Here is a 24,255-nt window from a genome sequence, read left to right as displayed (position 1 = left end):
ACCACACACAGAAAATATACACACACCACATACATATACACATACACACACTTACATACACACAACCACAATGCACCTACAACACACACACACGCATATACTTTTTTCTTTTCGACCCCAAATTCTCCATTTACTTTCTTTCACTCCCCCACATCTCCCAAGCTCTTTTCTAGCCTTCATTTAGACAGGTGCATTCCAGAACTCCGAGGTTCCAGATAAAAGGTAGAACGTGTCAGTTTGTTTGTTTGTTTTTGTTGTTGTTGTTGTTTTTAACATTCAAAGATATCTATCATTCACATGTTTTACAGGTAAGGTCAACTTAGCAAAAAAGGTTCACTCTGACTACCGTTAAATTTTGTGATGAATGAGTGAAAGCTTTTTCTCACCTGCTGACTCTCTGAACAGCCCACCTGTAGCCTTGAAACAATTTCTGAGCTACTGTTTCCTTCAACTCTGAAATTAAGCATCCAGCGCCTCTTCACCAGGCTTCAGCTTTACTGAAGCTGAAGGCAAAACTCGCATTTCCTACAGCAATGCAGAATGAATACAAGCCTACAGCTTTGGCACTTTGGTTTGTGAATGTTTGGAATAGAATATTAGTTCTGCCATCTTGTGTGGGCTCCTGCTGACCACTGGAAATTTGGCAGTGGTCCATAGAACCAACCAGAGATGTCCATCCAGGTGCAGCTCCTTACAACCTGAGGCACAAAGAAGCCTTCTGATTGGCTCAGGTGGCTGCATTTTTACTGTCAGAAAGTTCTTCCTTTGCTTAACATGTTGTGTTATGGGGGCTACTATTGAAACATGAAACACTCTTGGAAGAAATGTGTGCTAATCATTTACCAGGCATTGGTGTCTAAGAGGAAATTAAAAACTGGTTTTGTAGACAAGGTAGTGGGCTGGCAGGTCTGAGGTTTAGCACCAGCACAGACTGGCAAAGTGGTGGGTTGGTCCCTGCCAGAGGTGTCAGGCCAGAGGAACCTCCAGAGTTTTTGGAGCTACTGTACTTAGAGGGAGGGGGGAAGTGCTGGTGGCCTTGAGAGCTGCTTTCCACTGAGTTCTAAATGTGCCTGTGGATCTTTGTTGCATGTCCCACTGTTTGAGAATGCAGTGCATTCACAATCCATGTATGCATGAAGGACTGGAGTCACCTGAGTCTGGAGTGAGGAGGAGCCAAGGAGATGCTTGCCAGGGCAGCATCTCTTGCAGTTTAAAATGGAACACTTATAGTTTCGAATTTTCTAATTTTGCTATCCAGCAGCTCTTGGAGGTGAGTGGGTCAAAATCATAATTCCATTTTAATAGATCTTGTGATTAATCTTTGCTCATCAAAGCTCCTCCTGAAGCCAGAAGGCGGAGCTGCTCTGGGGTCGCAGGTGGTCCTGGGTTCAATGCAAACTTGTTTTGCACAAAGAGATCTGCAAAAATAATCCAACCTTTTAGTTTTTGATTCCCTTTCTATTGATTTACACTTAGGTACATTTAATTCCAAACCTTGGAGATGGCTGACAGGGTCATTCAATTGAGCCTTTGTAGTGAAGAAACCATTAAGAGAGTGGAGAGGCTGGAGCCATGCAATTTCCATTGGGATGAAGAATCAAAGACTAATTTTATTCCGAGAGCGAAGTCGTGCCAAGCGCTTAGCAGGACACAGGCCAGAGTCATCGTTTCAGCATAAGGAGCCTGGCGTTTGGGATGTGAGCAGGTAACACACTCTGGTCTCTGTCCACGCAGCACACGGAAGCACTGTTCTGGAGACTGTGGGAAACAGGCACCACAGTGGCTGGGCTAAAGACGCCCTCCTTCTCTAACACGTACTGAGAAACAGCCAGGGGGCCATGTGCATGTCCCTACACGTTTTCATTTGAGATAATTTGATGCAATTTAAAAATTAATTTTGACCTTAAAAAAGGTATCCTTTCCTCAGTTTAGGAGTGGAGGTGAACCCTGATCTGGCCCCCACAGCAGGGACGCTCTGCCCCTGGTCATCGGTTGCCTGGTGCGGAGATGAGACGGTGATGGAGAAGGGCTGTCGCTGGAGCAGGAGGGGCCCCACTGCGCAGGGGGTGAGATACCAGCATAATCATGCAATATCTAAATTAATACAAACCTAAAGTCTCTTCAAGGTACTTTCATTGGAAAGTTTTCCAATTTCGTTTCACTTTGGAGGTGACGTCTCATCCAAGTTTGGTTTTGTTTTCAGATGTATTGCCTTGCTCTGTGAGCTTCACGGAATGACTTCACATTAGGGGAGGCTCTCAGGTGCCCTGTGCGCCAGAGCCTCGTAAGCGCTCCCAGGGCTGCCCGCTCTGCAGGACCACAGCATCGCTGTGCCCAGCTTGGGGTGGGCTCCTGTGCCCCTGCGTGGGTGCCCGCCTCACCTCCACACTGCCAGCTCTTCTCTCTGCCTGCGTGTGCAGAGTAGAGAAAGGGAGAGGAGGCAGGAGGGGCTCCGGAGGGCAAGGGGCACAGAGCAAGCTGCGGACAGGAGGAGACCCCCAGGGGCCCGCAGCAGGCGTGGTGGGGGCTGCCATGCTCTTAGTTCATGCCCCCCAGGAAACTCATAAATTGAAATGCTCAGCCCCACAGTGATGGTGTTCGGAGGTGGGTCCTTTGGGAGGCGATCAGTTCAGATGGTCAGGAAGGTAGGTGCCCACGAATGTGATTTGTGCCCTGACCAAAGAGGCCCAGAGAGCTCCCTGACTCGTCCAGCATGTGAGGAACCAGCGAGAAGGCCCCGTCCACAAACCAGACGCCAGATCTGCCGGCGCCTTGATGCCGGACTTGCAGCTTCCAAAACTGTGAGAAACACATTTTTGTTCCAAGCCATTTTATAGTATTTTATAGTATTTTGTGTTATAGTATTTTGTTCCAAGCCATTTTATAGTATTTTGTGACAGCAGCCTAAAGGGACTGAGATGGAGGCCAAAGGGGTGAGTGGCCGTCTCCAGCAGGCAGAGCCCCCAGTGGGCCACGCTCACAGCTGGTGTTCGGATCGTTGGGTCACCCTGTACCCTTGGACTCTGGCTTCTGCCCTCACAGCTTCACCCCATGCCAGGTCCGTCTGATGGATCTGAACCCTCCCAGCTAGTGAGGAGCCTGCAACCCCCTCCGGGAGACAGGGGTGAGACAGGGGTGCGGGCCCTCAGCACCCCCTGCCCCTCCACAATTTCGTGCTGGCCCAAGGGAAGGAGGCTGCTGAGCATGGAGAGTCCCTAAAGGGGATGCAAAAGGATGGTCCCTAGGTAGCCATGGGTGGGGGCCCTGTCGGCAGGTGGAGCCTGGGGTGGCCACAGGGAGCCAATGGTGGGTCCAGTGGCTCAGTGGTCATGGTCACATCACCGGATGCCTTTTTGACAGCTCAGTGAGCGAGAGCTGCTTCCCCAAGGCTCCTCTGAGGCTGCAGGCCTGGCAGACTCTGGGGCCCAGTCTCCATTCCCCACCATCTCCCCCCATGCAATTCCCTGACTTCCAGGCCTTGGGGCCCAACTTTCCAGGACTCCACCTGGACAGGGCTGAGGGGCTCCTTTGCTGAATCCCGCCTTCCCTGGGTGTCTGGGCTGGGTGTTTTCTGGGTGCACGTCCAGGGAGGTCCCAGGGTCCCGGATCCTTGGTCGCTCCCAGCTCACAATGCACCCTGGTGCAACCTTCCAGTGGACCTGGAAATCATCACCTCCAGGGAGATTTCTAGCAGCTGCTGATGTTTTCTAACCTCACCGCCCCATCCATGTGTCACTGAAGGCCTTGTTTCCTCGCCACCCTTGCCATTCTTTCCTGTCCCCTCATTCTTAATCTCGCTGCCCACCGATCTGACATCTGAAAGCGTTTCAAGATGTTTTTCTTCTGAGACTCAGCCGATAGTCTGCCTTGTTTTCCCGTGAGGCTCCGATCGCTGGGCCAGGTCCTCTGGCTCCTCCTGAGTGTCTGGGAGAGACCAAGTCAGTGGAAGTTAGGAGGTGAAGTGTGCTCCAGAGATGAGGCTGAAAAAAATTTCTGAAATAACTTTTGTTATCCTTTGGCTGAAAATAATGAATGTTTTGGGGGTTAAGCGACAAGATTGAGGCCTCTTTTCAAAAAGCAAGTCGTCCTTGTGCTGTGATCATGAACGTCTGGCAGGCGCGCAGCCCCAAGGACGAGTGCGGCCGGGGGTGCTGGGCATCGAGGCCTTCAAGAGCTCCTTGTTCTTCAAATGCTGCAGCTTAGATTAAAAGTCAGAGTTCTAGTTATTCACTGCCTTTGTGGGGTCAGAATGCGAAAACTTTGATGGCTTTATTAAGCTAGCAGCTTTTCAGTGGCGGAGTGAGAAAGCTGTAGAGAGCCTTCCTGCTTTATCAAAGGGATTATTTATTTATTTATCCCAGAACACACGTGTGTTTTCCACTGTGCGCACAGAGAGCTGCCTCATTGAACACATAGCTGTTTGCTGTCATCCGAGTGTGGGGAAAAGCAGGGCAGTGTCCCCCAGAGCTGTGGTTTCCAACCCCATCGAAAACCAATGCCACCTGCTTTCATGACAAACACGTTGTCACTTCCCTTGGAATGAAAGTCACAGCTAGTATGAGTAATCCACAGCCCTGAGAAATGATAGTATAGATAGGAAATTAATTAAAATAAACCGTAATCAAAGGACGTTAATTTACAGTGGCCTATATTTCGATATGTAAACACCTGGGCATGACAGTGTGAACAAACATAATGAAGTAAACAAACACGTGCCCCTCCTTCACATGAGCCTGTCGGGTTTCAGAGAAGTGAAGCAACGTTCGGCTGCCTGTTGTGAAGACTTTACGTTCAGTATTTTGAAATAAAAAGTTATCTAAAGATATTTGGATTTACGCATCCTAATAGGATTTTCGTGAATGCAGTGGTTACAAATGCAGACCAATACACCAACAATTCTATCTATCTTTGCATCAGATACGCCAGTAATGACAGGATTTTCCTGTCCGTGGCATGATTTTCCTCAATATGATAAACAACACTGGATAACATTCCGACAACATAAAGTACTGACTTCTCTCGATTTTCAAAGTAGTTGCATTAGTGGAGAATTCAGTGTGTACTAAAACCATACAACAAATACTGTTGTGTTTACAGAAGACAGAGTTGGCCTTGGTAGATAGAAACAGGCTTTTCACCTACAGGATTGTTCTGAATGGAAGTTTGCCGTGGTGAGGTCTTCCCTGTAGCCTGGGGTCCTGACGCCCCTGATCCTCACCCCCAGGTGCTGGAAAGGCCTGACCCCTGCACTGGGAGTGTCCTCAGACTCCCTTTTTGAGCAAGACTCAGAGGCCCTACGTCGCAGCCAGCTTGGCAGGAGCTTCACAAACACCGCTCCCATTCCCAAAATATTTCTCAACATTCACTGGATATGTTTTTGCACTATTAAAACATATTTGAAAGATACTTTGAACCTTGAGAAATTCAAATACTTTGTGGACGTGAGGGTGTAATCTAAGACGGCCATGACACAGTGTTTCATGCGGCAGCGTGGACGTGAGGGTGTGATCTGAGACGGCCATGACACGGTGTCTCATGCGGCAGCGTGGACGTGAGGGTGTGATCTGAGACGGCCATGACACGGTGTCTCATGCGGCAGCGTGGACGTGAGGGTGTGATCTGAGACGGCCATGACACGGTGTCTCATGTGGCAGCGTGGACGTGAGGGTGTGATCTGAGACGGCCATGACACGGTGTTTCATGCGGCAGCGTGGATGTGAGGGTGTGATCTGAGACGGCCATGACACAGTGTTTCATGCGGCAGCTCTGCTGCCAGGGGCGTTTTTCTCAGATTCCTGCCGGACTTCTCACTGGCTATGCAAACCCATCTATAGAATCACAACAGTACCCACCTGACCGCGTTCTCGGGATGAGATGAGAGAACCTGAGTCAAGGGCTTAGCATGGCACCTGCTCCCCGGAGTGCTCAATGTGTGTTAGTTATAACCAAACGTGTTTATTTCTTCTGAGTTGTTGGCAACGTGTATCTAATATAGAAAGAATCTCTAGCAAAGCTTTTAGCAAAAGTTCTTGTTTTGTTTCAATTGAACTGGATCCCACAACATCTCTGCAACCTGGCAGACACCTACAGCCTCTGAGACTGAGCTTTCGTTAAGTTACAGACCAAGGTACACATGCTTTCTGTCTTTTATGGAGAGGCAGAAAGAAGAGGCAGAGAGAATGAGAGACAGAGAGGAAGAGTGAGTGAGAAAAGGAAGAGAGAGAGACAGAGAGTATAAGGTTTGAGATGAAGATGTGGCGTATATTTTGGAGGATGTGAGGAAATACAGTGTTCGTAGAAGCTCATAAACCCTGCTCACATGAGGAGAACCGTTAAGACAATTCACAGCCACACACAACCATGCACAACCATGTACAGTCACTCAGCCATACACAGTTATTCAAAGCTGCACATAACCAACCATGCACAACTATTCACAGATATAACCATTCCCATCCATGTGCAGACTTGTGCAACTGTGCATTCACAATCATTCAGCCATGCACAGCCATGCAGAGCCATGTGCAACCATGCATTTTCTCCACCATTTACGATCATGCACAGTCACGCACAATTATGTACAACCACCCCTAGCCATCCACAGCCATGCACAGCCATGCACATTCACAGTCATGCACAACCATGCACAATCATGTACAACCACCCCTAGCCATGTACAGCCATGTGCAGACATGCACAACCATGCACATTCACAGCCATTCACGGTCATGCACAACCACGTACAATCATGTACAACCACTCCCAGCTGTGCACAGCCATGCACAGCCATGCACAACCATGCACATTCACAGCCACTCATGGTCATGCACAACCATGCACAATCATGTACAACCACTGCCAGCTGTGCACTGCCATGCACAACCATGCACAACCATGCATATTCACAACCATTCACAGTCATGCAAAACCATGCAAAGCCATGGACCACCAGGCACAGTCCTGTGCAACTATGCACATTTACAACATTCTCAGTCATGCACAGGTATGCACAGCCATGTGGAACCATGCACAACTATGTACAATCATTCCCAGACATGCACAGACATGCACAACCATGCATATTCACAGTCATTCACAGAAATACACAACCATGCACAATCATGTGCAACCACTCCCAGCCACGCACAGCTGTGTACAGCCATTCACAAACATGCACAACCGTGCACAGTCACAATCACCAGAAGCCATGCACAGCCAAATGCAGACATTCACAACCCTTTAGACATGCACGACCACCTACAGCCATGCACAGCTGTGCACAACATCTGACAAGATCTGCAAAGAGAGCTACCAGCAAATGGAACACAAAGGTGCTACTCATGATGAACAGTACTTGGGAGATGGTTTAAGGTAGTGACAGTTTCTGATCATAGAATTTAAGTGCTGGAAGAGGTTTTTTTTCTCAACTCCTCATTTACAGATGAGAAAACTAGGTTGTTCCTGAGAATCTGCGTGTTTGTGGTGGGACAGGAGCTGGCGCTGGCTTGCTCAGTGGAACTGCTGCTCCCTCATCTGCACAGGGGACCATCGTGGGGTAACCAGAGCAGTGGCTCACTGCTGTGCTGGCTGCTTCAGCACATCTGGTGGGCCGGAGCCAGGGCCCAGGGCGCTGGGGAGCCTGCCTGGGAGGTGGCGGGAGGTCAGGCCCTGCTCTCAGGAGTTCTGCGAAGACATGCTGAGTGGATGGTGACAGGCATGAGAGACACCCAAGAGGCACTTGAGACAGAGGGGCCTTGGCAGCCACAGGCTTCCTCCTCCTCCCACCCCAGCGCGCATGGCTCCTTGAGGTATGCAGAGGAAGGGAGGAGAGTTGAGTCGGTTCATGGGAGAGGCTATGGATTCCTGAGGCTGCAGCCAGGAGTTCGGGACAAAGGGAAAGCACAAAGACTTCGCTTATCTGAATGAACCCAAATCTGCCTCTGGTTTGTTCTCACGTGGGGCCTGAGCAGAAGCAGCTTTTCCCATGTAGTCTTGAATTTGGTGAAGTTAGAAAGACAACCAGAGCAAGTGTCTGTGAGAAGGCAAGACCAGTCCTGCCATCAGGCAGGGTGGCTCCAGGGCCACCTCTTTGATGAAGCCTCCCTTGTTCTGGAGCCAGAAGTGAGTACCGTATTCTCCGTTCATTTAAAAAAACGCACACATCCTTGCATATGTGTGAGGAGACAGACACCTGCGGGGGGCCTCAGAGAAGGGTGCTGACCACATCTGTGGGAGTCCACAGGTGCTTGTACCAAGGGGGATGCCTGTCTCACCACTGTGCTACTGGGCTCGAGTCTTCGGGGCTACAGCCTGGGAACCCACATCACTAGAAATCTGGCAGGCTTGTAAGGACCTCAGGGATAGGTTCATGACCTTTTCTTTGTTATTTTCCTACCACAAACAGAAATTTGCAAACACCCTCACTAGACTCTAAGCTCCTTGAGGACAAAAGGTGCAGAGCTGTGGGCTGGTGGAAGATCATCAGATCATCATTAAACACTGCTGAGCTCTGGCTCGTAAAGGTGGCCCTGGGATCTGAGCAGGCCCATTGGCTTGTTTGGTTTGGCTTACCTGCTACTCAAAAAAGACAAGATTTCACATAAAACTCCAACCTCCCATCCATTCTCAAAAAATCTGGAGAGTAATAATGCGGAGCCCGCTCACCTGAGAAGGAAGCCAAGTTCTCAGAGTCCTCTTGAAATCTCATCCATAAAACTCACAGGATCATTCAACTCTCTGGCACAGAGGCTGCCTGAAAAATGGGGTTGCATAATTTGGCCACAATTTTCTTCATGTTACTCCCTGGAGGTCTTAGAATTCTGGAGCGGTGGCTTCCCCCTGCTGATTGATTGGCCCATGTGCGGTTTCTGTTGGTTTCTTGGTGTGTTTCAGGATTGGGTCCGGGTTTTCACTCTCCAGCACCACCCTCTCGCTAGCCGTCGGCCAGTGCTGACTGTGCACCTGCTCCAAGTCCTGCTGGAGGTGGCTTCGAGGACAGGGTAATGAGCGCAGCAGCACGTGGGCGTCCTGTGAAATCACAGCGTCACACTCAGCAGGCCCCGGGCAGGCCTGAGACTCTGTATCCCTAACAAGCTCCCAGGTGGGTGTGAGGCTGCTGGTCAAGGACTTCACCTTACGGTCAGAACGATGAAAGTCATGTCTCTTCCTCCTTGAAGCTCACTGGGAAACCAGGACTTGAAAAGAGACACACAGAAAAAGCATTCCCAGCAGGGGACAGTCACACCCAAGGTCAGCCGGTGGCACCTGCCCCAGGTGTTCTCATCCGGGGCTCACACACTGATGTCCTTGTGGGTGACCCAGGGGTGAGAGGGACGGAGGGGAAGGCTCAGGCCAGGCTAGGCGGGGGCTGCACTGACTGCCAGACCTACGGCCCACAGAAGGAATCAGAGATGGGGCTACAAGCGTTCCCTGGTGAGCGGGCTCTGCACGGTTGCTCTTCAGACTTTTTGAGAATGGATGGGAAGCTGGATTTTTATGTGAAATCTTGTCTTTTCTGAGTAGTAGACAAGTCAAATAAAACAGGCCGACGGGCCTGCTCGGGTCCCGGGGCCACCCTTATGGGCTGAGAATATTTGCAAAGTTTTGAGCATCAGTGGCTGTGTTTGTGTCTGTCACCAGAGCCACAGAATGTCTGCCTGAGACCCAGTGCGTGCACGGAGCCTCAGGAGACAAATAGCCAAGGAGGCCGGCGTGGGGAAGGCTGAGACCGGGAGTGTGCCTGGCGTGGGGACAGAGAAAGGGGTCCCAGAAGCAGGGTCACTTTTTCCTACATTTGAAAACCTCCCGTCCCTGTGGCTTCCATTCACACAGGGCCAGCTAAGCTGTGCCTGGTGCCTCCAATAAGGCAAAGTGATTCCTAGTGAATCCCAGAAAGGGGAGATGACGGCTATGCACTTGACCTTAACAAAAGGATGCATTCGGCCTGGCAAAAGTGATGGATGTTTGATAGTTGAGAGTTCATCCGTTTCCTATCTGAGTGGCAAAGGACAAGTACATACATTGTTTTTCAGATTAGATTTTTTAAGGTGAATTATTCAGATTCCTTAGTGATTGCAGTGCATGAGCCGCTGAAACAGACAATAATATTCCAACATTGTCCTCTGTAGTCCTGGAAGATCATCAGACTAAAGGCATAACTAGAATATGTAAAATAGTTACGTTGTTTCCTAATTTGCTGTATATTTCTAAGTTATTTCTACATGCAACTTTTACTAAATATACAGCAAATTATCACACAGAATATGTAAAATAGTTACAGTTGTTATTCATTCCCCACCCCCCGACCCGCTACTGTAAATACGAGACAGTTGGGCTCTATAGAAATGCTCTGTGAACAAACACCTTCTACTAGAACCATAGAAAATGATACCGTGGATCTGCTCACATCAAATCTGCAGGGGTTGAATGTCTGGTTGGAATTACGTGCTGTGGGTCTCTGAAGAAAGAGATGGCTACGGTTAACACCACGATAAAAGAAGTAAAGAACATGTTTCCTTTAACATCTGTAGTAAAAGAGAATTGTGTTCTGTAGAAGAGAAAATACACCTAGATAAGGGTAATTTATTTTTAAAATTCTTAGTTTTGTAACATGAGTACCAGTAGCTGTACCTGATATACAATAATTATACCCATTGGTGCTATTTTGTGTTACTTCCTTTTGAATAGGAACTAAAGAATGCTTTTTACTGTGTCAACACATTTTAAATAATGACAGATTACCTTTAATTTTCCCATTTGAATTTAAGGTTTTCTTTTGATCAACATTGATTTGTCAGTTATTTCTACATGCAACTTTTACTAAAATATACAGCAAATTATGAAACAGCTTCACAGCCTCAGTTTAGCTGTCACTGACGTCGTTCCTCTGTCAGTAATGGCCGGAAATCGCACAGGGTCTGTCTCGGCACCTTATTTTTATTTATAAATTCCACTTCATTATTGCAACAAGACGCCGCAGGTAGTGCATTTGTATGGAAAGACCGCCTCTCCTTCTGGTGAAAGTCTCTGAGCCTTTAGTCTGAGAGTGCAGGATACCCCCCGATGTGCTCAGTAATCGCCCAGAGCTGTGGGGCCTGCTGGGGCTTCTGCCTTCCTTGCATTTAGTGTGATCGTTTTAAGGAAAAAAGAACTGTAATAAAAATTATGTGCTGGGGAGAAAAACTCAAAAAGGAATGAACTAGGAAATAATGTAATTGCCTATAGGATCTCGAACTTTTGTTTTTGATATGCAGAAAATATTAAGGAGTTATTTTATCTTGCTGCAAATGCTCTCTTGGGAGATATTAAAGACAGACTTTGACAGGGCCTTTTGGCTGGGTGCATCCTGGAGGCCTGGGGCTGACTGCTTAAAAGGGTTAAGCTGCTGTGTTCGCATTGAATTACCACTGTCATCCAATTCATTAGGAGAGTTTATGGAGTTACAATCTGTCTGTAATTTATAGCCTGCTTACTGACAAAGCTTAACGCGAACATATGCCTAATTTGCCGAGGTTATCTCAAGTTCTATTCATCTCCCCCACTAACAATATGCCTCTGATTCCATGCTGCATGGATGAGGTGCATGCGGTTTCATATTTAGTGCTATCAATCACAGGCAATTGCCGGCAGCTCCCGCCTCGGGGCTCAGAGTGATTTCCCCACGGCTCCTGATGACTGATGAGAGGGTGGCTGGGCCAGCGGAGGGCATTGCGTGAAGCCTCCCCGGAGCGGCGTCCGTCCAGCAGAGGCTGTTCAAGGCTCGGCAACTGCTCTGAACCTGCCTTGCCGGCGTCCTCTTTCTGGGGAGCTGGCAGATGTGATTTGGGGAGCCTCGGGGGCATCCGGTGGAGACAACTCGGAGCCCCGCCTGGATCTGACACCACCACACCCACGTCTGGTGGAGGAGGTGTTCACCGGCTCAGGCGAATACTGCTCTCATTACCCTCATCAGACACATCACAGCACAGGGACAGGAGAAGGGCCTGGTGCAGCCGAGTTTCTAAGCTTCAGTGTGTGGGGCTTTGCCCGGCCCCCCTCACAGCTGCATGCCCAGCCCTCTGTGAACACCTTCCATCTCAGCTTAGTGCCCGGTGCTCACCCAGGCACTCTCTCCCTTGAGGAGTGACCTTGCCCCCATGTTTGATCACTTTGTGAATTTCTTGATGAAAAGTAGCCACTGCTTGATAGGAGAACCACGTAATGAATATGGTTGTTTAGTTCTTGGCATGTGAAAAGAATACAAAACTGTATCGTGTACCTCCAAAGTTGATATTCTAGAAACATCACAGTGTTAGCTACGGAGTGTGTGGGACCCTCAGTGTCCCTGACAGGCACTGACTCTGAACCGTGCTCTGACCTCCTGCCCCTCAACTGCAGCCCTGGGCATCCCAGTCAGGGAACAGAGGTTTGTGCAGCTGCATTATCCAAATGTCAAAACTTAAAAGTTGAGCCTATGAGTGACAAGGAATTGATCCCACACACAGAAGCAAATAATGCTAGCAAGTCCTAAACTTACTTGGGAGACAGCAACTTGATTGAATGAAAACATGAACTTTTGTAGGGGAGGCCAGCAGCAGCAGTCATGAAAGACAAACTCACTGGGAAAAGAGGCTTTCGAGTCAAAGGGAGACGCACCTGCTTCCAGCACAGGGGCCGTGATCTCAGTGTCTTTGTAGAATTTGCTACTAATTTCGCCACAGAGACCCTGGGCAGGCCTGATGTGGCTATGCACATTCCCTCCAGATGAGGGACCTCTGTTCATTTTCACAGCCCCCAATTCCCTGGGTCAGAATTTTCTGTCTTTCTGCATTCTTTAATTAGATCCTTACTGATGGCTAACAATGACAACTGAAGCCAGAGGCTGTGGAGGGTGAGGGTGGGGGTGGGTGGGAGGGGGGGTGGGGGGTAGGGGGGCTGGAGTTGGGGAAGTGAGATGTCCTTTACTGGGTGCAGAGTTTCAATTATGGGAGATGAAAGAGTTCTAGAGATCTTACACAACAATGTGCGTGTACGTAATGCCATAGCACTGGACCCTGAAAAATGGTTAAAATGGTAAATTTTGATGTATGTGTTTTTTACCATAATTTAAAAAAACCCAGAAGTCTAGATGACCAACTCACAGGATACTGTTTATGATGTCATCGCAACCATCTCCTGGAAACAACTGGAACCTGCAGACTCAGGGCTAGGGGTTCAGATCTCCCCCCAGGAAAGCAAAGCTCATGTTGACAGCCTGTCAGGGGAGGTGAGAAGCACGCGTCGTGAACAACACAACAGACTTTTTACATAAGTCTTTTTGCTCAGAAGTTGGAGGAATTTAAACTTTTTTTTTTTTTTTTTCTTGCACCATTGGTTCAGAAGGCAGGGGCTACTAGGCCAATTTTGCCTGGCTCTTCAGAGCGACAGACAAGGAAGAGGCAGGAGCTGAGACCTCACCGTGGTAACAGCTATTTCCCTTCTGGTTTACTTCCTGGCTGATTACCCAGGGTCGAGTCCCTTTCAGAGCCGGTAATGAGACACATCGCTGGTACTTTCCCAAATCTGTTTTCCATCTTTTGGGATTCCGTAATGTAAGGACGACCCTCCAGGGCAGCTTGCCCGTACAACGTTTTCTCTTGGTTCGCAGCCAGCAGTGGCAGAGTCTGATTGTTCTTCAGATTACGGGATTACCACCGCATCCCTGGAGAGTTAATTTAGTGAGATTTTTGCTTATGTCAGAATCCTAGGTACAGGCAGGGGGCGTCATCTTGTGCTTTCTCTAATGGGAGGCTGAGAAATGCTCACTGGTCTGCACATTGGCGTTTTGGGAACAGTGAGCCCTGATGCAGCCTCAGTGAGCCCTGATGCAGGGATCTCGTCACTAGAAGCAGAGAGATGAGTGTGGGCACTTGTTCTAACCCCTATTTTGGAAGCCTGAGCACCTAAGAGATACAAAAAGGAAAGGCACGGTTCGCAGGGGGCCTCCATAGCCATTGGATTGTCAATCCAATCTGAATTGTCAATGAGAGAAATCCTTAGAAAAGCGTGCATAAAAAATGCTGGAGGAAAACGATGGTTTGGCATGGGGTGAGGAGGTGATTCCTTGGCCAGGGCATGTGCGAGTTCCCCGTGCTTTCAGGACAGGGACGTGGTCTCCACAGAGAGAGAAGCATGGGCAGGGCTGCCCCGTCTAAGAAACTGGCGGAGGCGCTGAAGGGCCACAGCCCTAGCCGTGTGCACCCCTAGGGGACAGCTGTGCATTTATTAATAAGCTCCCCCGACCCCTGCACAGAGAGGTGGGTGACGACGAGGACACGCGCGCTGGGGCTGTTCCGTGGGCGGCCAGCATGTGGCAGCCACCATGTACTGAGCACATTTGGAGACGAGGCCCTGTGTTCGGTCCTTTGTGACGTTCACAACCATCCTGCAGAAGGATCCTGAGATGAGGATCGGTGAGGCTGCGGGGGCACCTGCCCGGGGCTGGCTCCCCACGTGGTCTCCACCGGTCCTCAGAGACCACTGGGATATAAGGTCGACTTCATCCCGCTCCCCGGACCGGTTAGATAGAAAAGTACTCATTCTTTTAACAAATGTATTGTTTAATTACGAAAGTAATACAACCTTTTGGAGTGATGCATCCTTACTTGCAAACACCCTCTGTTAAGAAGAGGGAAAATGAACGATTCCTTTCCACTCCCAAAGCTGCATGTGAAGCGTTTGGTCTGTTTCTCCTGTCTTGTTTTATTCCCACTTTCTGGGCGGCAGAAGGGGCGCCTCCCGTGGGCGCCTGACTGGAGCCTGCCCCGCGCGTGGGGAGTCCCCGGAGGGCGCGCGGTGGGCTCGGGCCCCCTCCCCGTCCCTCCCCAGCCTGGCCCAGCGGGCCCAGGGCGCTGCTGTCCACTTCCTCCCGCGCAGACCCCGGCCTGCCCCGTGGACTCGCCCCACTCACGCCGACCCCATCTGCCCTGGGCAGGGCCGAGGACACAGCGTCTTGGAGGCAAACCTGGGCCACGCCGCGAGGTCCCTGGATTCCCGGGAGGTTGGGGCTGCCCTCCCCCGAGCAAGACCCCGACCGGCCGACCGTCTGGGGTGTGGCGGACCATCCCCGCGTCTCCCTGCACAGGTGGCTCCTCCTGCACCAGGTCCCGGGAGCTTGGGCTCTCAGGGGCATGGCTGCGCAGGCAAGGGAAGGGGCTCTTCAGGCCCGCCTGGAGGGAGGAAGCTGTTTAATCTGCATTTTCATTAGTCCCAACCTAGGCTCCAAGGCTGCTTCTCACACCGAGGGCAGGTGGAGGAGGAGCTTCGGAAGAAGTCTCTGGAAGCATGGCTACTAGTCATCCACAGCCGCTTACGCAGAGACCCCCCTAGACATGCGCCAGTGCCGGGAGCCGCCCGGGGCTGCTGTTGGAGATTGCCCCGGTGATTGGCTTAAAACAGAAATTCCTTCTCTCAAAGTCTTGGGGGCAGAGGTCAGAAACCCAGGCGTCTCAGGGCCCCACTCCCTCCAGCGAGCCAGGGAGGGTCCTTCCTGCCCCTTCCAGCCTCCTGTGGCCCAGGAGCTCCCTAACCTGCTCTGCATGGTGCTGGTCTCTGCCTCGGACTTCTCGCGGTCCCACACTGCTGCACTTTCACTTCCTATGTCTCTTAGAAGGACACCTGATGTTGGATGCAGGGCCCACCCTCATCTAGGACAATCTCCTTTCCGGGTCCTTAGCTACATCTGCAGAGAAGCCTTCCCCAGATACGGCCTCCTTCATAGGTTCTGGGGGTTAGGACCACTGTCCAACCCCCTCCGCTAGTTTAATCCTCACCACGCCAGGAAAGGGTGGGACTGTTCCCATTTTGCGATAAGGAAAGTGAGACTTCAAGAGGTCAGGACACTCTCATGGTAGCGAGAATTGATGAGGACAGGGCTGGGTCTGTGGCAGGGGCCAGCACCTTGTGGTGGGGCTCTGTCCCTTGCTTTTCCTTTAGTTTTCACAGTAACATTTCAAATGGGTTTTGAATTCAGGTGAAGGTCTGGCATCACCTTGGAGCGGCAATTCTCAACCCCCGCGGTGCCCAGCTGCGCACTGGACTCAACCATGCCATTAGATTTCACACAGGCTGACCGGGGGTCCGAGGGCCGGGTCCAGGCTCTGGGCTGGCTCTGAGCAGCAGGGGTTTTGGTGGCTCCTGAATGTGCGGCACCCTGAGCACTATTGTCCTGGAAATTACAAAGTAGACACAAATCAGTTGATTTCCCAGTTATTTTCCTTCTAATCACTATGGTTCTTCAAAAATCATGAAACCGTCCTCAGATTTTGGTACAAGAAAACATACATGGGCTTTGAGAGTTTCTTACACTTAAGCCATAGTCCTTCTCATCCACAGTTTTCCTTTCTGCTTTTCATTTACCCAAGGCCAAGTGTGGTCTGAAAACCGGTGACTATAGTGCAATAAGATATTTGGGGGGAGAGAGAACATGTACATTCACATAACTTTTATTCCAGTAGATTGCTGTAATTGTTCTAGTTTGTAATTAGTCATTGTTGTTAATCTCTTACCGTGCCTAATGTATACATTAAACTTTATCCCGAGCATACAGGTGTAGGAAAAAACAGTACATACAGGCATACCTCAGAGATATTGCAGGTTCGGTTCTAGACACTGCAATAAAGAAAATATTGCAATAAAGTGACTCATGCAAACTTTTTGGTTTCCTGGTGCATATAAAAGTTTACATTATACTGTAGCCTATTAAGTGTGCAGTAGCATTCTGTCTAAAAACAATGTGCAATCCTTAACTGAAAAATACTTTACTGCTAAAAAACGCTAACAGTCATTCAGACCTCTGGCAAGCTGTCACCTGTGCTGTTGGAGAGCCTTGCCTCCATATGGATGGCTGCTGACTGGCCAGGATGGTGATTGCTGAAAGATGAGGTAGCTGTGGCAATTTCTTAAAATAAGCCGGTGAAGGTTGCCATATTGATGTTAATGTTATTTGATAGCATTTTACCCACAGTAGAACTTTCAAATTGGAGTCAGTCCTCTCAAACCTTGCCAATGCTTTATCAACTAAGTTTATTGTAATATTCTAAATGCTTTGTTGTCATTTCAACAATGTTCACAGCATCTTCACCAGTAGATTCCATCTCAAGAGCCCACTTTCTTTACTTATCCATAAGGAGCAACTCCTCATCCATTTACGTTTTCTCATGATAGTGCAGCAGTTCAGCTGCATCTCCAGGCACCACTTCCAATTCTCGTTCTCTCGCTCTTCCCACCTCATCTGCAGTTCCTTCTTTCAATGAAGTCTTTAACCCCTCAAAGTCACCAATGAAGGTTAGGATCAACTTCTTCCAAACTCCTGTTAATGCTGACATTTTGGTTTCAAATGTCACTTCACCAGTGTTCTTAGTAGCATCTAGAATGGTGCATCCTTTCCAGAAGGTTTTCTATTTACTTTGTGCAGATCCATCAGAGGAATCATTCTCTCTGGCAGCTATAGCCTTGCAAAATGTATTTCCAAAAAAATAAGACTTGAAAGTCAAAATGACTCCTTGATCCATGGGCTGCAGAACGAATGTTGTGTTAGCAGGCATGAACATAACATTCATCTCCTTGTACATCTCCATTGGCGCTCTTGGGTGACCAGGTGCACTATTAATGAGCAGAAATATTTTAAAATAAATCATTTTTTGTCTGAGCAGTGGGTCTCTACAGTGGGCTTAAAGTATTCAGTAAACCATGCTGTAAACAGATGTGCTGTTATCCAGGCTTTGTTATTCCATTGATAGAGCATAGGTAGAGTAGATTTAGCATAATTTTTAAGGGCCTTAGGATTTTTGGAGTGGTCAATGAGCATTAGTTTCAACTTAAAGTCACCAGTTGCATTAGCTCCTCACAAGAGAGTCAGCTTGTGTTTTGTAGCTTTGAAGGAAGGCACTGACACCTCCTCTCTAGCTAGCTATGAAGTCCTAGATGGCATCTTCTTGCAACAGAAGGCTGTTTCTTCTACGCTGAAAATCTGTTGTTAGTGTGGCCACCTTCATCAAGGACCTCAACTGGGTCTTTTGGAGAACTTGCTGCAGCTTCTCCATCAGCACTTGCTGCTTCACTTTGCACGTTTTTTGTTATGGAGACGGCTTCTTTCTTTCAGCCTCATGAACTAAACCCCTGCTAGCTTCCAACTTTTCTTCTGCAGCTTCCTCACCTCTCTCAGCCTTCACAGAACTGAAGAGAGTTGGGAGCTTGCTCTGGATTAGGCTGTGGCTTAAGGGAATGTTGTGCTGGTTTGATCTTCTGTCCAGATCACTCATACTTTCTTCATATCAGCAATAAGGCTGTTTCATTTTCTTACCATTTGTGTGCTCACTGGAGTAGCACTTTTAATTCTGTTCACGAATTTTTTCTTTGCATTTATAACTTGGCTATTTGGTGCAAGATGCCTAATTTTTGGTCAGTCTTAGCATTTGACATGCCTTCCTCCCTAAGCCTAATCATTTCTAGCTTTTGATTAAAGTGAGATATGTGCAACTCTTTCCTTTACTAGAACACTTAGAGGCCATTGTAAGGTTCTTAACTGGCCTGATTTCAATATTTTTGTGTCTCAGGGAATAGAGAGGACTGAAGAGGAGGGAGGTGGGGAAACGACTGGTTGGTGGAACAGTCAGAACACACAACATTTCTCCATGAAGTTCACTGTCTTATATGGGCACGGTTTGTGGCACCTTAAAACAATTACAGTAGTAACATCAAAGATCACTGATCACAGATCACCATCACAGACGGAATAATGATGAAAATGTTTTAAATATTGTGAGAATTATGAAAATGTGCCAGGGTCATGAAGTGAGCACCCGTTGTTGGAAAAATCGAGCTGTCAGTCTTGTTCACTGCAAGGTTGTCACAAGTCTTCAATCTGTAAAAAACAAATAAAAAAACCCCCCAGTATGTGCAAAGTACAATACAGTAAAGTACAATAAAATGAGGTGTGCCTGCACAGGGTTCTGAAGGAGCTTCAGCTTCAGGCATCCACTGGGGTCTTGCAGTAAGTCCCCATGAATAAGGGGGGATGCTGGACACAGAGCGGCGCCGTGGAGCCGTGCAGCACTGGGAGAAGATAAGGTGGGTGTTGAGTTTGAATTCTCACTCAGTCACTTCCTGGCTTTTGCATGCTGGACTTTGCAAGTCACTGGATCTGTCTTGACCTGTAAATTGGAGACAGCACCATTTTCCTTGATGAGTCTCCGGGGTGGCAGAGAGATGCCGCCAGCGCTGCCCTGGCACACGCCCCCATCCCCCGCTGGTGATGCCCAGCACACATTCTTCACTCCAGGGACTGCGTTCATCCTCAGTGGGTTTTCTCTTCTAAAATTGTCTAGTCTTTGAATTATTTTATTTTTTAAATTTTAAACTATTTTAATTTTATTTTAGTGATGACATTTTACCAGTTTGAGTGAACCGCAGGAATCTTACATTTCTGTAAGTTCATTATCACCCCCTGCCTTTTTAAAATCATTTTGAAATTTCCTACACATACGTTGGGAATCACAACATGATTATTTTTGCTCCAATTACCAAACGAAATTTAGAAAACTCAGGAGGAGGCTGGGGGCAGTGGCTCATGCCTATAATCCCAGCACTTTGGGAGGCCGAGGTTGGCAGACCAGTTGAGGTCAGGAGTTTGAGACCAGCCAGGCCACCATGGCGAAACCCCATCTCCACTAAAAATACAAAAATTAGCCGGGCATGGTGATGGGCACCTGTAATCCCAGCTACTCGGGAGGCTGGGGCAGGAAAATCACTTGAACCTGGGAGGCAGAGGTTGCAGTGAGCCAAGATCATACCATTGCACTCCAGCCTGGGCAACAAGAGCAAAACTCCATCTCAAACAACAACAACAACATCAACAACAACAAAACAACAAACAACAAACAAAAAACACCTCCAAACCCTCAGGAGGAGGAGGAAGGTCTGTTGTCTCCACCAGCATTTCCCTTGTTGCTGTCGCGTTCCTTCCTTCCTGGTCTTTAAAGATTCCTTTTTCCATCATTTCCCTTCTGTTTAGAGAACTTCCTCTCTCCATTGTTTTAAGGCAGGTCTGAGTGTGATAAACTTTCTCCATTTTTCTTCATCTGAGAATGTCATGATTTTCCCTTAAGTCTTAAGGAAATCTTTGATGCATATAGTACTCTGGGCTGATGGTTCTTTTCTTTCAGCCCTTGAAGAATTTGTGCCCTATTGGGACTGGTGTTGGGTTTCTGATAAGAAATTTGCTGTCTTTTCTATTTTTTTTTTTTTTTCCCATATGAGTGATGCCTCCTTTCTCTCTGGCTGCTTTTGGGAGCTCTTCATTGCCTGCAGCTTCTGAAGCTTGGCTGGGATACGGGTTCTGCTTTGGCTTTATCCTGTCTGTACTTTGCTCAGGTTCTTGATTCTGAAGTGTACGATTTTTGCCAAATTTGGGAAATTTTCATCCATTATTTTTTTAGATGCTTTTCGAGCCTTGTCCTCATTCTCTTCTTCTGGGATTCCAGCAACACGAAGATTACGTTGTTTTACTTCCAAGATACTGGAGGCATTTTGATCTTTTTTTTTTTTTAAACCTGTCTTCTTTCTGCTGGTCAGACTGGGTAATTTCTACTGTTCCATCCTCAAGTTCATTGGCTATTTCCTCTGTCTTCTACATGTTTCTGTTGAGCCCATCCAGCAGGTTTTTTTATTTGCATTATCATATTTTTCAGTTCTAACGTTTCCATTTGGTTCTTTGCTATATCTTCTGTTTCTTTGCTGATGCTTTCTATTTTCACATGTGTTTCCAGCAGGTTTGTAATTGTGACAATTGCTTGTTTGATAGTTCCAACATCTGTGCCACGTCAGAGTTGGTGTCTGTTGCTTGTCTTTTCTCATTTAATTGAGGTTTTCCAGATTCTTGGTATGATGAGTGGTTTTTATTTTATTTTTGGTTCTGGGGTACGATGTGCAGTGTGTGCAGGTTTGTTACATGGGTAAATGTGTGCCATGGTGGTTTGTTGCACCTATCAACCCATTATCTAGGTATTAAGCCCAGAATGTGTTAACTATTTTTCTTGATGCTCTGCTCTCCCTCCCTCTGCCCCTACCACAGGCCCCAGTGTGTGTTGTTCCCTTCTCTGTGTCCATGTGCTCTCATTGTTCAGCTCCCACTTATAAGTGAGAACATGTGGTGTTTGGTTTTCTGTTCCTGTGTTAGTTTGCTGAAGATAATGGCTTCCAGCTTCATCCATGTTCCTGCAAAGGACACGAACCCATCCTTTTTATGGCTGCATAGTATTCCATGGTGTGTATGTACCACATTTTCTTTGTCTAGTCTATCATTGATGGGCACTTGGATTGATTCCATGTCTTTGCTATTATGAATAGTGCTGCAATGAACATACACATGCGTATGTCTTTATAATAGAATCATTTACATTCCTTTGGGTATATACCCAGTAATGAGATTGCTGGCTCAAATGGTATTTCTGGTTCTGGGTCTTTGAGGAATCACCAGATGAGTGATTTTTAGTTGTATCTCAACACCTTCAGTATTACACCATGTTCTTATTTTTACTTTCTGCTTTAGCAGGTCTCCTCTGACAGCACACCATCAGGGGAGGAGGGCGTTGCCTAATTACTATCAATTAGGGGTAGAAGTCTGGGTTCCTCACCAGGTGCCCTGACATCTGGGGTGTTGGGAGGTGCCCTCTGAGTGCAGGGGGTGAGGTCAGACTCTTCATCAGGTCTCCGCTGATCCACCCGTCAGGAGTGTGGGTGGGGCCACAACCTTTCCTCTGGTGCTTGGCTGGAGGAGGCCACTGTTGTCGAAAAGTTTTCCTTCTTGCTAAGTTGCTCCATTCCTTTGACCTAGAGAGAGAACTGGCTTGTCTTTGGACTTTTGTTGGCTCTGTGTCTGTTAGTGTTTCTGGGTGGCTGGACTTTCCAGGCCTCAGTGAGGATAAAGAAAATGCTACATGTTTCCTCAGGTCCTGCTGTCTCTAGCCTGTCTGCCTTTTCTCATTTTCACAGATTTTTCTTGAGTGTTTGATGTATAATATACAGTTCTAGCTGTTCTTAGTGAGGGGAATAGAGAGAAATGGATCTACTTCATGTTGTCTGGAACCGGAAGTTCCTTAATCTGGTTTTGTGGCTGACATGCAAAAAATCATTTATCGCCTTCAGCTGTGCGCAGTTCACCTGCACCACCTCGGAGGCCCCGGTGCCATTCTCTGCCATGGCTCTCACCAAGGAGCTGCTCGAGCATCCTTCTGAGAGCCAGGCCAAAGCTTCTGGGCTGACAGGATGCTGGTGTTTTGGCGCTGGGTTGAAACAGGCACACAGAGGAGGCGGTGATGTTGATGGTGGCAGCGTTTCTGGATCTCATTCCAAAGGCTCTCCAGCTTCCAGGGGAAGTAATTCTCCAACGTGTGCAGCAGGAGCTGCCTGAATCCTGGCCTGTCTCTGGCGTGGGGTGGCTTCACAGCACGGACGCGGTAGGGTGGAGCCGCTGTTCTCAAGTGGCCTGGTCTCTGGGCAAGTTTGCGCTCTTAATATACTTACAATAATAAATACAAAAACTGAGAAATTTAAAATATTAAATACATGCTGTGTGAATCTAACATATTTTTATTAAAAGTGGTATTTTCCAAATAAAAAACCATTTAATGAGAAGAGTGGTCTTGGTGCGTATGCCTTTGCCAATCTCTTTCATGCCTGGCGTGGCAGGAGTCAGTGGATTCTCAGATCTCTTTCTGGTGGAAGTGGATGAAGATAATTTGATTCGCTCAGATACACAGTTGGTAAGAGAAGTCTTTTAATGGTCTTTTCAGTTACATGTGGATCTTCTTCGATGACACACCAATTAGGTAGTTTCTTTAAGGTTAGTTACAACGTAGGCATCCAAAACTATAGCCATGCATCGCTTCACTGCGGGGCACTTTCTGAGAAGTGTGTTGTTAGGCAATTTTATCGCTGTGTGGACATCTGGAGCAAGGCTGTCCAACCGATGTAGGCCGCATGTGGCCCAGGACAGCTTTGAATGTGGCCCAACACAAATTCGTAAACTTTCTTAAAACAGTATGTTTTTTTTTTTTTTTAAGCTCATCAGTTATCATTAGTGTTGGTGTGTTTTGTGTGTGGCCCAAGACAATTCTTCCAATGTGGCCCAAGGAAGCCAAGAGATTGAACACACCTGATGTAGAGTGAACTGACACAAGCCTAGAGGGTAGCGCCTGCGGCACACCTCGGCTCTGCGGTGCAGCCTCTGATGTCTAGGCTACAAACCTGCACAGTGTGTGACTGTCCTGAACACTGTAGGCAACTCCAACACAATGGTAAGCATTTATGTATCTAAATATATCTAAACGTAGAGAAAATACAGTATAAAAGATAAAAACTGGCACATCTACCCAGGGCACTTCCCACGAACGGAGCTTGCAGACTGGAAGTTGCTCTGGGTGAGTCGGAGTGGGTGGGGAGTGGCTGCGAAGGCCTCAGACGTGACCGTGCTGTACTGGAGATTCGCAAATGCTGTACACTTTGGTGCACTACACTGATCGAAAATAGTTTTCTTCTTCCAATAATACATTCACCTTTGCTTGTTATAACCTTTTTTACTTTTATAAACTTTGAATATTTTTAATTTTTTGACTCTTTTACAATAACACTCAGCTTAAAATATACATTGTACAGCTGTACAAAAATATTTTCTTTCTTTATATCTTTATATGCTTTTCTTCTATTTTTAATTTTTTTATTTTTTACTTAAACTTTTTTTTTTTTTTTTGCTAAAAACAAAAACACAAACACACACATTAGCCTTGGCCTGGTCCTGGGGTCATCAACATCACTGTCTTCCACCCCCACATCTTGTCCCACTGGAAGGTCTTCAGGGGCAGTGACACACACAGAGCCGTCATCTCTGACAATGCCTTCTTCTGGGCACCTCCCGAAGGACCTGTCTGAGGCTGTTCTGCAGTTAACTTGCACATATATAGAAGGACCACACTCCAAAATAATGATAAGAAGTATGGCATAATAAATACACCAACCTGTGTCATGATCATTTGTTACCATTATCAAATATGACTGCTATACCTAATTGTGTGTGCTAGGCTTTGTCCCATCACAGCCATCCTGGGGTCACACAATGCATCCCTCACGTGGGTGTGATAACGCTGGTGTGAACAAACCTGCTGCACGGACAGCGTGTAAGAGTCTAGCACAGACAGCTGTGTACAGTACATAGTACTTGAGAATGACCATCAATGATTATGG

General features: G+C 47.7%; 1 long non-coding RNA gene across 1 annotated transcript; it reads left to right on the top strand.

The window, feature by feature from the left end:
• The first annotated feature begins 1,487 nt into the window (after positions 1–1,487).
• On the top strand, positions 1,488–23,304 carry LOC106994400 (uncharacterized). Its single transcript, XR_001440965.3, has 3 exons — positions 1,488–1,705; positions 1,928–2,066; positions 23,079–23,304. It is a non-coding gene; the product is annotated as an uncharacterized LOC106994400 (long non-coding RNA).
• The last annotated feature ends 951 nt before the right edge of the window (positions 23,305–24,255 follow it).

The sequence above is a fragment of the Macaca mulatta genome, chromosome 17 (genome assembly GCF_049350105.2).
Source record: "Macaca mulatta isolate MMU2019108-1 chromosome 17, T2T-MMU8v2.0, whole genome shotgun sequence".
In the NCBI taxonomy this organism is placed as follows: domain Eukaryota; kingdom Metazoa; phylum Chordata; class Mammalia; order Primates; family Cercopithecidae; genus Macaca; species Macaca mulatta.
Note: the sequence above shows the minus strand (reverse complement) of the source record. Positions and strands in the feature narration are given on the sequence as shown.